Raw genomic sequence first — 14393 nt, forward strand, 5'->3', positions numbered from 1 at the left:
TTCCAAAGCCTAATGGACGGGACCACCAGAGTCCTCTCCAGCCTACCAAGATGCACGGAAAACTGAAAGGCGGCCCCAAGTACTCACTCATGCTGATACTGAAGCTCCAACACTTTGGCCACCTGATGCAAAGAGCGACTCACTGGAAAAGACCCTGATGCCGGAAAAGACTGAGGGCAGGAGGTGAAGGGGATGACAGAGGATGAGACGGTTGGATGACATCACTGACTCGCTGAACGTGAGTTTGAGCAAACTCTGGGAGACAGTGAAGGACAGGGAAGCCTGGTGTGCTGCAGTCCATGGGGTTGCAAAGAGTCAGACACGACTGAGCGACTGAACAACAACAGCTGCTGGTGGTGGAGGAGGGAAGAGGCAGGGAAAAGCAGCCCCCCAGCACCCAGACCATCTTTTCCAAACTCCAGGACTATGTCAGCCAGAATAAGCAGCGCCACAGTTTCAGGGAAACCAAACAGATATTTACTGCACTGGGGCCACAGTAACATCTAATTTGAGGGACATCACCCACCTGTCCACCTGCCCCACGAAGAAGACCGGAGATCCACAAAGCACCAGCTCATCCAAAGCACATCCAAAAACCATGGCCCTGCTGATCTGGGCTCCTTAGTGACCCAGCACTTAACAGAAAATATCAGGCAAGCCAGCAGGCAGGCTGCTCAGAGGGGCTTGGGTGATAGGGCTGAGGCTTTGCCCTTCTCATTTTTTGCAGAATCTCTCCATAAGCAGGCACCAAGCAAAAGCAGCATATCTACAGTATTTATTTTAACCTCCGGGGGAAATACTGAGCTGAGAACAGTTCAGCACACTATGATGACATGACAGGATTTGCAGGCCCCACTTCCTTATACAGAAAAGAGAAGCAAGCGCCAATGGCAAAAGAAAAGAAGAGTTGCAGACTCTCCACCAAAGGCAGGTGGTTTCTCGAGCCACACCCAGGTGATCACCCATCCACCTGTGAAGTTAGCGAGTCTCCCAGCAGTAGAAGTGCCGCACACACTTGTCAAAAGCTTAGGACTTCCCTGGGGGTCCAGAGGTTAAGAATCCACCTGCCAATGCAGGGGACATGGGTTCGATCCCTGGTCCGGGAAGATACCACAGGCTGTGGGCCAACCGCAGGCCACAACTACTGAGCCTGTGCTCTAGATGCTCCACAAGAAGGGAAGTCACCACAATGAGAAGCCCGTGCACCACAACAAAGGGTAACCCCTGCTCCCCGCAACTCAAGAAAGCTCACACCCAGCAACGAAGACCCAGTGCAGCCAAAAATAAATAAATAATATATTTTGAAAATAAATAAAGTATCAGCTATATGCTGTCCATATGAGACTTAATTAAAAAAAAAAAAAAAACCAGGGCTTACAAAGAGGGCAAAGGGCACTTAGGTCCAAAGGCAACATCCGAGATAAATCCTCACAAACCCGCTTGAACCAGTCCGAGGCACTTCCACACTGCGTTCTCCTCTTCCATTTGGACAGGACAAACAATTCCTGTGCTTGCAGTCAGTCACTCATTCATTCAACAAACATTTACTTGGCACCTAGTAGATGTCATACACCAGGCTGGCACAGAGTCTAGACTACAAGCTACGGCCAAAGTCACGTGCATTCAAGTGGCACACGACAGAGAAGGCTAATATCCAAAAAAAGGATGAAGATTTTTTTTAAAAGCCTCTGGCTTCTTGGGCTTCCCTGGTAGCTCAGTAGTAAAGAATCTGCCTGCCAATACAGGAGACATGGGTTCGATCCCTGGTCGGGGAAGATCCCACATGCCAGGCAGCAACTAAGACCCTGCACCACAACCACTGAGCCTCTGCTCTAGAGCCTGGTAACAGCAACTACTGAAGCCCCTGCGCCCTGGAGCCAGGACTCCCCAACAAGAGGGACCACCGAAATGGGAAGCCCACTAGAAGAACAGTCCCTTCCCTGCCAACCTCCCCCATTGCCGCAACCAAAGGAAAGCCCTGGAAGCAAGGAAGACCCAGCACAGCCAAACATTAATTCCAAAAATTAATTAATTAATTAAAAAAATTTTTAAAAAGCCTCTGGCTTCTCAAAGCATGCTGGATCTCTATTTTCACAATCTGCATTGTGTTCTAAGTACCGATGGACCTCCTCTGGCCTCCTCAGGTGGTAAGCCCCCGGAAGACAGAGGCTATCCTTTGTTCAGCACTGTCTTTGGTGTCTTAATTACCCAAAAAATACCCACTGAATGTAACTGAAATAGAAAACAAACACTTCTACTCTTCCCAGATCTTTGGCCTTACTGTTTCGGAAGGCTCTGCCCCCCACAAGTAAGAAAGATGATGAAGCTTCAGAAAGGAGGAAAGAGGGGGCTGACTTAGATATATTGAACACAACAGGAGTGCAATGTTGGAACTTCAGCCCAAGCGCTCCCACCACTCGGCGGCCCGAGGCGCCCTCTCCCCCTCCCCCCTCCTCCCGGAGCCACAGCTGGCGTCCCGGTAGAAGGCCCGTCCCCTCCCCCTGCTCCACTGTTTGCTCTCCTAAAATCCCCACTTGGGAGTCCGAAAGAAAGACAGGGGGGTGGGAGGGGCGGGAGAGGAGTTAGAAGGGGAAGATGCACCAAGTAGGAAGGAAACCTCCCCGTGAGGGGCTGGGGGCAGGGCTGGCCTGGGCAGGGGATGTGACCGCCTCGAGGGAGGTGGCCCGGCCGCGCCTCCTCTCTGGACGCGTCTGCACACTTTTCGTTCCTACACTGCCTCTCTTCTCCCTTTCCTCATTTTTTTTTTTTTAATTCGATGCATTAACAGTCTTTAGAACTGGAGCAGAAGAGGGAAGCGTGTAAGGTGGAGGGGAAGAAGTTGATGAGACAGCCAGCCAGATCCCCTCGAGTTCTTTCCCCAATCTGGCACCCCACCTGCATTTTAGGGCAGTTTCCTCCAAGTCACCCCAGAACCCACAAGTCCAGAAGCCCGAGGGAGCTCGGACTGGGCCCACTGGGCAGGGGGGCATCTCCCTGGGGAGCGTTCTAGGCCTGCACGAAATAAGGCTAACAGGGGAAGAGAAAGATGCGTCTCCGAGGCCCCATTCGTGCCCCGGGGAACTTGCCTGGACGCCGTCCGCTCGCCTCCCCTACCTGCAGCCCGGGCAGTCGTTGCAGGGCGGCCACCCCAGCGCCAGAACCCGCCGAGAAGTTTCGCCGCTGCAAACGTGAGAAATCGCAGCTCGGCAGAACACCCGCCCCCACCCAGTCGGCGGCCCCACCCCCGCAGCCCGACCCCTGGCGGCGGCGACCTTGGCCACCCCGGACGCTATCGAGGGCCGAAGGGGGGGCTGCCCTGCGGGCTCCCCGGGGGCCATCGGAGGCGGCTGGGAGCGGTGGCGACCCCCACCCCGGGGTCCTGAGTCCTCAGGCTGGCGCCGCCCGGCCTCCCTGCCGGCCCCGGCGGCGCGCGCCCCGGCCCGCGCGGGCGCCCCACTTACCCCGCCGCGCAGGGCCGGGGCTCGGGCAGGGTGCGCGCGTTACATCCGGCTGGAAGCGCCTCTCCGGCCCGCCGGGCCGTCGCTCTCGGGGGGACGGAGGGGACAGGGGGTAGTCTCTGTCGCCGCCAAACTCTCGGGGGCTTCTGGCTCCTCCTGCTCTTCTCCCCCCGAGCCCTCACCCCCTCCTTCTCTCTCGTCTCTGGGCTCTTTTTTCCGGGTTAATTACGTTTCGCATTAAAGCAAAACCCAGCCCCGGATGTGAGTACAAAGCTCCGCCGAGCCCGCCGGGGAAGGAGAGGGGTGCCGGGGCGGCCGGGGGGCGCGGGCGGGGGCGCGGACCTCGCGGGGGCGGGGAGCCCGGGGGCGGCCCCCGCGGCTGGGTGCGGGGATCACCCCCCCCTACCCCGCCTTCGCTCGCGGGGGGCGGCCACGCAGGTGGGACGCGGGCCGGGAAGCCCGCCTGGCGGAGGGAGGCCCTGCCTCGGACGCCGGGCCCCGGGCAGCAGGTGTCCGAGTGGGAAGGGGGCCGGGGGATGACAGCATCCTTGGGGGAGCGAGGCGAGCGGGTGCGCGGGCTCACTTTTGACTCCCTTTCTTCCTCCCCAACCCCCGCTTCCAGAGCCTTCAGCGGTCTGGGGCCGCGGGGCTGGGTTTAGGGTTAGGGTCGAAGGAAGTTACCTCATCTCTCCCGGGTTGTCACGAATGAGCCCCAGGAGCCCGGCGGGGCCGCACGTTCTAAGGGTGCATAGGGACTTTCTCCGAGCGTGGCGCCGAGACGCCCTCCCAGCCCTCGGAGCAGGAGGGTGCTCTGGGGAAAAAATGGGAAACAGACAAGCGGGTGTGATGTCCTATTGCCGAGGGGGATCGAAGAGAACCTAAGGGTGCCGGCGCAGCCTCTGCCTTATCTCGTTCGATCCACGCGGCCACCCTCTGGGTATCAATCCCCTCCACGATGAGGAAACCGAGAGTCAGAGACGTTAAGTAACTTGCCCTGGGTCCCACGGCTACCAATGGCAGGTCTGTCAGGTTCTGACGCCAGCCTCACACTGAGAAGACAGATAATTGAAATATACGTGTAGTCAGCCGCCTAACCTTCGAAACCCAGAAAGGCGGTGGATTCACCCCGGGGTGGAGGACCTGGAGCTGCGATTTCTGGGGATTCGGATGCAATTGCAGTTGATGAGGTCGGAGTCCTAATTGCAAGGCTTTGACCGAGGGGAGGGCCTAAACAGACGTCGAGGCTCAAAGTCGGGCTGGGCGGGATTGCAGGAAAGGCCGGTCCGTGGCCCAGAGATGCAGGGGAAAGACAGATTGTTAAAAGTCTCCGGGACCTGAGGCAGCAAAGCTTGGAGAAAGGGGGGCCCCAGCCAGATGAGTCGAGAGGCAGGCAGGACCAAGCAGAGCACACGCCCCAAAAACACCGGTGATGAAACCACACAAGTTTCCTCTTCCATTTTGATTGCCAAAGCAAAAATGAGCCTCCTCCTTCTCTCAGGTGTGAAAAAAGACTGTTTGCTTTAGAACAGTTTGCTTTGAATGAGGAAGGAAAGGGGGACACAAAAGAAAGAGCATTTCCTTTGAAATAAATACACCAACATCATTTTTTTTTTTTCTGCTCATGAAGATTTTTGCTACTCACATACATTTCAGGCAGAGTGTATACTCCACAACCAGATGGCCTGGGTTTGAATCCCAACTTTGGAGCTTATTAGCTTTGATCTCAGAGCAAAGTGACAACCTTTCCTGGTCTTATTTTCTACATCTGGATGTTTGCAAAGAATAAATGAATTAAGATTTGTAGAATGTTTGGATTACTGCGGAACGTGAGGTAGGTGCTATGAAAATGTTTTTTTAATTTAAAAATTAGATTATGGTTTTCAGCGTGAAAAGGAACAAAATTCCATCCAAGTCCCCAGCAAATCCAACTGGAACAGACAGTTTCCAGTTGGAGCAATGAGGGAAATGTCTCAGGTTCCATGGTATGGTTCATATTAAAACCCATAAAACTCTAGTCCCCCGGGGAGCTTGCCTGAGTCACTCATTCACAGAGCCACAAATATTTCCTGAGCACTACTGTATTGGATGCCTGGGAGGCAAAGCTCGCTGAGAGCATGCAAGTGTCACTCCGAGGCTGAGGCAGCCTTGAAGGGCAATGAAAATGGCACAGGGTGAGAAAGTACCACCGCACACGCTGGTTCATTTGGGAGGGGGTCCTGGGAAGGAGGTGGATTTTGAAATAGGCCTGAGAAGACCGGTGCAGTTCGACTCCAGGGTTGGGCTGGGAGACGGGTCACTGGTACACTTCCAGTGATGCTTACCCTTCACTGGGAAGAGCTGTTTACTGCCAGATTTGTCCCTGACCAGGACCTGGTCCCAGTTAGACTACAGTTTTTTCTCTGACTTCTGTATTTCTGGTGCTTCCTCAGAAGACCCCCATCACCTTCTACCATAAAGACAAAGACGGTCAATTGAGTCTGAGCCCTGCTGTGGTCCATTGACCATCTCTTCTCTGACACATTTTGAAAATATTTCCATTGACTGATTTTATGCATTTTTTTTTTTTCAGTGCAATAAACAGCCCAGACGTCTGAAAATGTGACTCTGCCTGTGGGGAGAGGAAATGTCATAAGGGCCTTCACAGCAGCTATTTCACTCCCCTGTTGTGTCGGTGCAAATGAGGTTCAACAATTTGCTCAAGGTTTTGCAGCTGGTAAGTGGCAGAGATGTTTCTGGAACCCAGGGTGGAGAATATTTTAGTATTGATACAGGAACCTTCCCATAACAATGGAGACTACTGGTCCGGAACCTAAGAGTTTAAACAGAGAGTCTTATACTCCAGCCATTTATGCACTTTCTATTCATTTTCAGTGTTCACGGCTGGTAACCAGGTGCCCTAACAACCTTCAGTGCTGACCCAGGGCACCCTCCAGGGAACTGCATTGTTCTCTGTCCTTAGAGACACACATTATATAAGGTACCAGGCTGCAGCTGGGGCCAGTGAGTTCCGTTGGGGAAAGTATGGGCCTGAAAAGGCCAAGGTCAGTGGTTGATCCTGGTTCAGGCCAGTTCATTTTGCACAAAGATAAATTGCTCCAAGGCTATTGCACTTCTAATGCTAGCTGGTCATTTTGTAAAGTTGCTGTTGATTTCAGTAGCCAAGTACCATCCATTTCTGGAAAGATTACTCAAACTACTATTGTTCTATTCAGTCCTATTCACTCAACGAACAATTATCTGAACCTATTAACCGTTTTTTCCTCCCATATATCTTGTGCTCAGTCATGTCCGACTCCTTGCGACCCTTTAGGCTGTAGCCCGCCAGATTGCTCTGTCCATGGCATTTCCCAGGCAAGAATACTAGAATGGGTTGCCATTTCCTCCTCCAGGGGATCTTCCTGACCCAGGGATCAAACCCAGTGTCTCCTGCAGCTCCTGCACTGCAGGCAGATTCTTTACCCAATGAGCCATCAGGGAAGCCTCCCATGTATCTCGCACTAACTTATTTCTCAGGTACTTACTAAATGCGAATTGCTTTACACATATTGTCTTATTTAAGTCTTACAACACAAGGAGTAAGGTACAACTATTTCCCCATTTTATAGATGAGGTGACTAAAACATAGGGACCAAGCCCAGTCACAAACCTGTCCAGTCGGATGCCAGAGCCAGCCCTCTTAACCACCGAGTTTGTGAAGGATACATACAGGAAGACATAAAACAAGACATTTTCCCTACACATATTCGATAATTATCATCATTTAGAATATCCATTCCATTTCAGCTAGCAATTTCATGTCCAGAAGATTTGTCCTACAGAAAGTTATCTGTAGATACAGATAACATATATGGAATGTATGTTTATGTGTATATATGGAGTATGTGCTCAGTCGTGGCTGACTCTTTGTGACCCCGTGGACTGTAGCCCACCAGGCTTCTCTGTGCATGGAATTTTCCAGGCAAGAACACTGGAGTGTGTTGCCATTTTCTTCCCCAGGGGATCTTCCCAACCCAGGGATTGAACCCAAGTCTCCTGTGTCTCCTGCAGTGCAGGCAGATTCTTTACCCAATGAGCCATCAGGGAAGCCAAGGAGAGATGTAGATCACTCTCCTTTGGGCTGCCCACCAACTCCTGTCACAGTATAGTCCACAGATGGAGAGGGGGCCGGCTGGCCGAGTCAGAGCAGAGCAGGCAGCTCCAGTGTCTACAGCAAATTCAGTTTCACTTGCCACATCAAGGGTGAATCAGGACTCCGCTGGGGTAATGAGAATGGATCAAGTGGGTTCCATAGCCAGGCAGGCCCTTGGGCCCCATCATTCAGTATGGGCTCTCTCATCCAACTTATTCACAAAGAACTGGGGCTGGTCAGGACTGCCCCTCCAGCGTTCCCTAGTAAGATTGCTGAGGACATTCCTGCTTCTAGTGCCCTCCTTTATGACAAAAAGCACATTGCTTCAGGCCCAGGCCACTTCTTGGTGGTCTGTCCAGCTTTCTCAGTCTTTCAAGGTCCCCTCAAAGTGGTAGGTGAATCAGAACAACCAAGAGTATATATGTCGCATAATACATTCGCTGCAGCATTGTTCATAATAGTGAAATTTGGAAATCACTGTCATATTCCTCAACAAGGGATTAAACAGGTAAATACGGTTACAGCCACATAATTTTATACTACATTGTTGTTGTTGTTCAGTTGCTAAGTCATGTCCGACTCTTTGCGACCCCATAAACTGCAGCATGCCAGGCTTCTCTGTCCTTCACTATCTCCTGGAGTTAGCTCAGACTCATGCTGAGTCAGTGATCCCATCCAACCATTTCATCCTCTGTTGCCCCCATCTTCTACTGCCCTCAATCTTTCCCAGCATCAGGGGCTTTTCCTATGAGTTGGCTCTTTGCATCAGGTGGTCAAAGTATTGGAGCTTCAGCTTCAGCACCAGTTCTTCCTTTAGTGTATTCAGGGTTGATTTCCTTTAGTATTATACTACGTATAAGTATTAAGTAGTATTAAGTAGCTGTTAAAAAAAATGAGATACCTGTCTATATGACAAATATTAAATAAGTGGGAGGGAGGTACAAAGTTGCTTATTTAGTATAATCCCATTTGTGTAAATAAAAATTGTATGTTTATTACGTGAAAAAATGTCTAAAAGACTACACTGCAAACTGTTAACCACAGTTCTCTTTGGGTGGAAGAGGAGGGGTTCTAATGATAGATCTCACTTTTTGAAAGATGTATTTCTGTAATGTTTTATTTTTTCCAATAAATCTGCATACATTTGGTTACCAAAAAAGAACGATAATGATTTAAAATTTTAATGAAAAGTGTTAAAAAGCTCTGAGAAAGCGTATTGCAGCCCTCAAGGATCCCATCATTTAGTTGGGAGGGAATATAGCATACGGGAAGAAATATCATAAAAGCCAGAAACTTATATCAATACATACAGAGAAGAGAGAGAAAATTCTGTGGGAAAAGAAAAAAGAGCCCGTCAGGGATGAGAGGTGCAGGAGAAAATGTAGGAAAGAGAGCACGCTTTGGAGGGACCTTGAAGATGTAGATAGTGTAAAATACAGAAGGTGGAGACAGGTATTGGAATAGGTGGATTCAGATAAAGGCATTAGTCCGTTTCGGCTAGAGGGCTAGAGTACAGGGAAGGATGGGAAGGATGAAGGAAGGATTTTCATGGGGAGCAAAACAAGAAAGAAAGATTGCCGGAGGGTATTTATTGTTAAGCAAATGAGTTGTACATATTACTTTAGGCTTTAAGAGCCGCTGGAGGGACTTCTCTGGCGGGCCAGTGGTTAAGACTTTGCTTTCCAATGCAGGAGGTGTGGGTTCGATGTCTGGTCAGGGAGCTAAAATCCCACATGCCTCTCAGCCAAAAAAACATAAAACAGAAGCAACATTGTAACAAATTCAACACAGACTTTAAAAAATGGTCCACATAAAAAAAAAGAAAAAGAGCCACTGGAGGTTTTTGAACAAGGAAGTCACATGATTAGAAGTGAGTAAGAAGCAATTTCATAGTTCGTGGCTTCATGGTAACTGGTCTCTAACACCAAGGTACCACCAGGGATGTGACTCTGGTCTCTGTACCAAATGAGCTGTATAGTCATGCACCAGATACCCTACTTTTCTGTGTTTCTATAAAATAGAGAAGGTGCTGATAACACATAACCTATCTCATACCACTGTTGCTGAGATTCAGTGAGTTAATGTTCTTAGGGCACACAGTAATTGCTGAGAATGTCTGTTAAATTTTAACAGTTTCATACCTTTGGGTTAAAATCTTTGCATTTCATTTTGAAACTTTTACTAAAAAGAGCTTACATTACACGACAAATTATTACCTGTTCCTTCTTCACACTTTCACAGGATTATAGATTATCAATCCCATTTTACACAGATGAAAGAATTTAGGTTTTTAAGGAAAGAGATGCACTCTCGGAATCACAGAGCCAGACATGAATTCCGAGTCTTGGTTCAGTGGTCCCCGCCCAACACCCAGCTTTATTGCTTAGCTCCAATTCTCAGCTTTGAGAATAGAAAAAAATAGAAGAACACTGGCAATTTCTGTTTATAGGATAAGGGAAAGAGTGGTAAGGGATGGTAATAAAGTAAAATCAAAAGAGAAAACTTCCACGAAATGCCTGGAAGTATGTATGGATAATCAAATTTTATATACACAAGTATATACATATTGATACGTGTATACTACATGGTGAATTACACTGCCTCTCAAAATAAAACTTATATGTTGAAGACCTAACTCACAATCTGACTGCATTTAGAGATAGAGCCTTTTAAGAAGTAGTTAAGGTTAACTGAGATCATCAGGACGAGGTCCTAATCCAACAGAACTGATAGCCATATAAGAAGAGGAACCGATCTCGCCCCGTCTCCAGGGTGCACAGAAAGGCCATGGGGACACACAAGAGGGCAGCCACCTGCAATCCTAGGAGAGAGCCCTCGCTAGAGCCCAGCCAGGCTGGCAACCCCTTCCCAGACTCCAGCCTCCAGAGCGCTGAGAAAAGAAATTTCTGTTGGTTAAGCCACCCACTCTATAGTACCTTTTATACTCAGACATATAGAGAGAGACATTACATTCAGACACATGCCAAAATTACTTCCCAGCGACAAAGTTTGGAAAACAGTGCCATACTGTTAAATCTGACGCTAATATAAACTTCAAAACGAAGTGCACAGCCAGTCCCCAGAAATAACAAGTCTCCTGGCCAAATGCACCATTCCTATCGGTTCACGCGATGGCATTGTTTTTCTGTCAGTTTGAATAAGGGCAGTGCATGGCTGGGATTCCTGCATTCCCTGGGATTACAGGGAAAGAACTGGGTCTGTGGAATCAGAGAGAGAGAGAGAATGAACAGACAGACGTTAATACCTCAGGTTTGGATCCGTGACCATGCTTTGGTACTATATTTAACATATTTTTGCTTAGACTAGTTTCATAATTCATTTCCTCAGCACCGAGCTTGCATGAGGGCTACAGTTAGAAAGTACTGGGGTGAAGGTAGTCAGAGTTGGTAGCTGGAATAAACTCTGTCCGGTTTATCCCAAGAGATGCTTGTGGTGGTCAGTGAACCGGATTGGCTATTACCTCAGTGATTCTCAACACAAACTGGTGATTACAAAACAAAGAAAATCAAACAGGATATTTGGACAGATGGATTTATGTCCTTCCATTATTTTGTTATTAGGAAATACATGTACACAGTACAAAGTTCAAAAGGTACAAAAGAGGAAGAATGAACAAATATTTTATTTTTAAAAGTCTTTTCTATTTCTGAACTTTCCAAGTATTCTTCCATAAGAATGTATTATTTTATGATTACAGGGGAAAATGTTACTTTTACAGGCAAATAACTAGCTTTTAATTTAAAAATACCACAGACATCTTATAGTTGCTTTGTGATTTAAAAAAAAATAGAACTAACTTTATCTTCAACTTAAAAATACTTGGGAGTCCATGGATATATTTTTCAAGAAATTTTAGCCAATTTTGTATCCATTCACATTAAAACTCCTGCCACTGGAAAAGATATATGAAACCTGATTGGCAGTTTGAACCTCAAGACCTGTGAAGTTCAGTGTGAGTCACCGGAGACAGGTAATTTACTAAGGAATCTTCTTTCAAATTTCATCATAATTTGCACAATGACTCCATATGTCTGTCAAACTTTGTTAAAATTAAGTGTAACACTAGACTGGAGAGTTAAATCCAGTTCAGCTTCATTCCTTCATTTAGTAATTAAACAATAACAAGCTAAATTTATCCTTACACCTAATACATAATGATGGTTTGGATGTTCTAGTTGGATAAGTAGCCGAATGCTCCCTCCAGCATCTGATGTCAGAAGATGTCACAGTCCTGGCTGGCTGCCAGACATATCAGGAACATGGTCTTGACCTGGAGGTCACTTTCTGGCAACTTCAGTCTCTGGAAGAGAACTCTGAACCGGAAGATAAGAGAGAAGGAGCCTCTGAGTAGCCAAGTCCCTGTATCTTCACGGAGATGCTTTTTTTAGGCTTGCTTATTGATTCTGGCTGAAGATCTAATTTCAAAAGGTCCAGTTATGTGGTTTCCCAGTGGTCAGTGGATTAGAAACCAAGAAAATAGAAAAGCTTTTGGAGATGGAGGGTGTGGGGGGGGGGGAAATGACTTTATTCAGTTCATTCCTCTCTCTGTAAATGGGTTAGTTGACAACAACAAAGGAGAGAAAGGAAAGTTAATAAGCATTCCCAGAGGTTATATGTGCCCAAGACAATCTTCATCACCTTCAGTGACGACTTTGGGGTAGGAAAAAGTGGTTGAACTGTGATAGGCGCCCTGATTTTAGGTGAGAAGTTTCATGCAATTTTGCTAGCAAGAGTGGTGAACTCAAAGAGATAATAGAGGAGACAGGATTCATTCATGCTCTGGTATATTTTTAAAATATTTTATCATGTGCATTATGTTTCTTTTGCCTATTAATATATTTTTTCAAATTATTTAATGGCCCCCTACAAAGGAGTTTAAAATAAAAGTACATGAAAAGAAAATTGTACAAATTAAAATATGGAAGACCTGGAACCATAAAACTCTAGAAGAAAATATCAGCTCCTTGACATTGGTCTTGGCAATTATTCTTGTTGGATTTGACACCAAAAGCAACAAAAGGCAACAGAAGCAAAAACAAACAAACAGCACTACACCAAACTAAAAATCTTCTGCCCAGGAAGAAAGCAAAGGAAAGAAAGCCATCAACGAGATGAAAAGGCACCCTACAGAATGGGAGAAGATGCTGCAAATCATATGTCTGATAAGGGGTTAATATCCAAAATATCTAAAGAATTCATGTAACTCAACAACAAGGAAAAAAACCAACAATCTGATTTTTTAAACAGGCAGAAGAGCTGAATAGACATTTTTCCAAAGAAGACATACAAATAGCTGATAGGTACATGAAGGGGCGCTCAGCATCACTCACCAGTAGGGAAATGCAAGTCACAACCACAATGAGTATCACTTCACATGAATAAGGATGGCTTTTATCAAAAAGGCAGCAAAGGACAAGTCAGCAAGGATGTGGAGAAAAGGGAACCCTTGGGCCCTGTTGGAATGCAAATTGGTGTAGCCACTATGGAAAACAGTATGGAGGTTCCTCAAAAAATTAAAAATAGAACAACCATGTGATCCAGCAGTTCCACTTCTGTGTATATATCAGAAAGAAACAAAATCACTATCCCAAAAAAGATATCTGTACTCCCATGTTCACTGCAGCATTATTCACCATAGCCAAGACATAGAAACAACCTAGGTGTCCACTAGATAAATAGATAAGGAAAACATGACATATAGTCAATGAAATTCTATTCAGCCATAAAAAAGAAGGAAATTCTGCCATTTGCAAAACATGGGTGGACCTTGAAGGCATTATGCTAAGTGAAATGAGACAGAGCAAAAAAAAATTCTTTATGATCTCACTTATGTATGGAATCTAAAACCCCCTGAACTTACAGAGAACAGATTGGTGGTCTCCAGAGGTGAGTGGTTGGAGTTAGGGGTGGGGGTCGGTGTGGGGAGAGAAGGTAGTCAAAAGGTGCAAACTTCCAGTTATAAGATAGGTAAGTTCTGGGGGTGGATTGTACAGCATGGAAACTATAGCGAACTGTACCATATTGTATATTTGAAAGGTAATAAAAGAGTAGATCTCAAACATGCACATCACAGAAAAGTGAAAGAAAAGTGAAGTTGCTCAGTTGTGTACGACTCTTTGTGACCCCATGGATTGTAGCCCACAGAATTTTCCAGGCAAGAGTACTGGAGTGGGTTGCCATTTCCTTCTCCAGGGGATCTTCCTGACCCAGGATCAAACCTGGGTCTCCTGCATTGCAGGCAGAGGCTTTATCTCTGAGCCACCAGGGAAGCCCTACATCACAGAAAGAACTATCATTTACTTTTCTCTTCTGATGTGGAGAACAGTGCTTCTCAAGTTTGAAACTATCACAACATTGTTAAATGACTATGTTGCTGTTCAGTCGCTAAGTCACGTCCGACTCTTTGCAATCCCATGAACTGTGACTCCTCTGTCCTCCACTAGCTCCTGGAGTTTCCTCAAATTCATGTCTATGAGTCGGTGATGCCATCCAACCATCTTATCCTCTACAGCCCCTTCTCCTCCCGCCTCCAATCTTTCCCAGCATCAGGGTCTTTTTCAATGAGTCAGCTCTTCGCATCAGGTGGCCAAAGTATTGGAGCTTCAGCTTCAGACTTCAGAATCAGTCCTTCCAGTGAACATTCAGGGTTGATTTCCTTTAGGATTGACTAGTTTGATCTCCTGGCAGTCCAAGGGACTCTCAGGAGTCTTCTCTAGCACCACAATTCGAAAGCATCAATTCTTTGATGCCCAGCCTTCTTTATGGTCCAACTCTCATATCTGTAC

At 47.0% G+C, this 14393-nt stretch overlaps 1 protein-coding gene and 1 long non-coding RNA gene across 10 annotated transcripts in view; one reads left to right on the plus strand and one right to left on the minus strand.

The window, feature by feature from the left end:
* The window catches only part of PLEKHA2 (pleckstrin homology domain containing A2), a 64533-nt gene extending 60871 nt beyond the window's left edge, over nt 1-3662 (minus strand). For 3 of the 9 annotated variants that reach the window (XM_081524066.1, XM_081524062.1, XM_081524063.1), the window contains exon 1: nt 3115-3198. The gene's annotated coding sequence lies outside the window, so the exon portion shown is untranslated. Of the gene's footprint in view, nt 1-3082; nt 3199-3461 lie in introns of those variants that run through there. The other 6 variants (XM_081524065.1, XM_081524060.1, XM_081524067.1 and 3 more) reach the window with 3 other exon arrangements.
* A 1049-nt stretch (nt 3663-4711) lies between these two features.
* LOC145518885 (uncharacterized) overlaps nt 4712-14393 on the plus strand; it is a 39350-nt gene continuing 29668 nt past the window's right edge. Inside the window, exons 1-2 of the long non-coding RNA XR_014063413.1 lie at nt 4712-5289; nt 6028-6171. This is a non-coding gene — a long non-coding RNA (uncharacterized LOC145518885). The remainder of the gene's footprint in view (nt 5290-6027; nt 6172-14393) is intronic.

The sequence above is a fragment of the Giraffa tippelskirchi genome, chromosome 8 (genome assembly GCF_054371585.1).
Source record: "Giraffa tippelskirchi isolate mGirTip1 chromosome 8, T2T-mGirTip1v1.2.pri, whole genome shotgun sequence".
Taxonomy (NCBI): domain Eukaryota; kingdom Metazoa; phylum Chordata; class Mammalia; order Artiodactyla; family Giraffidae; genus Giraffa; species Giraffa tippelskirchi.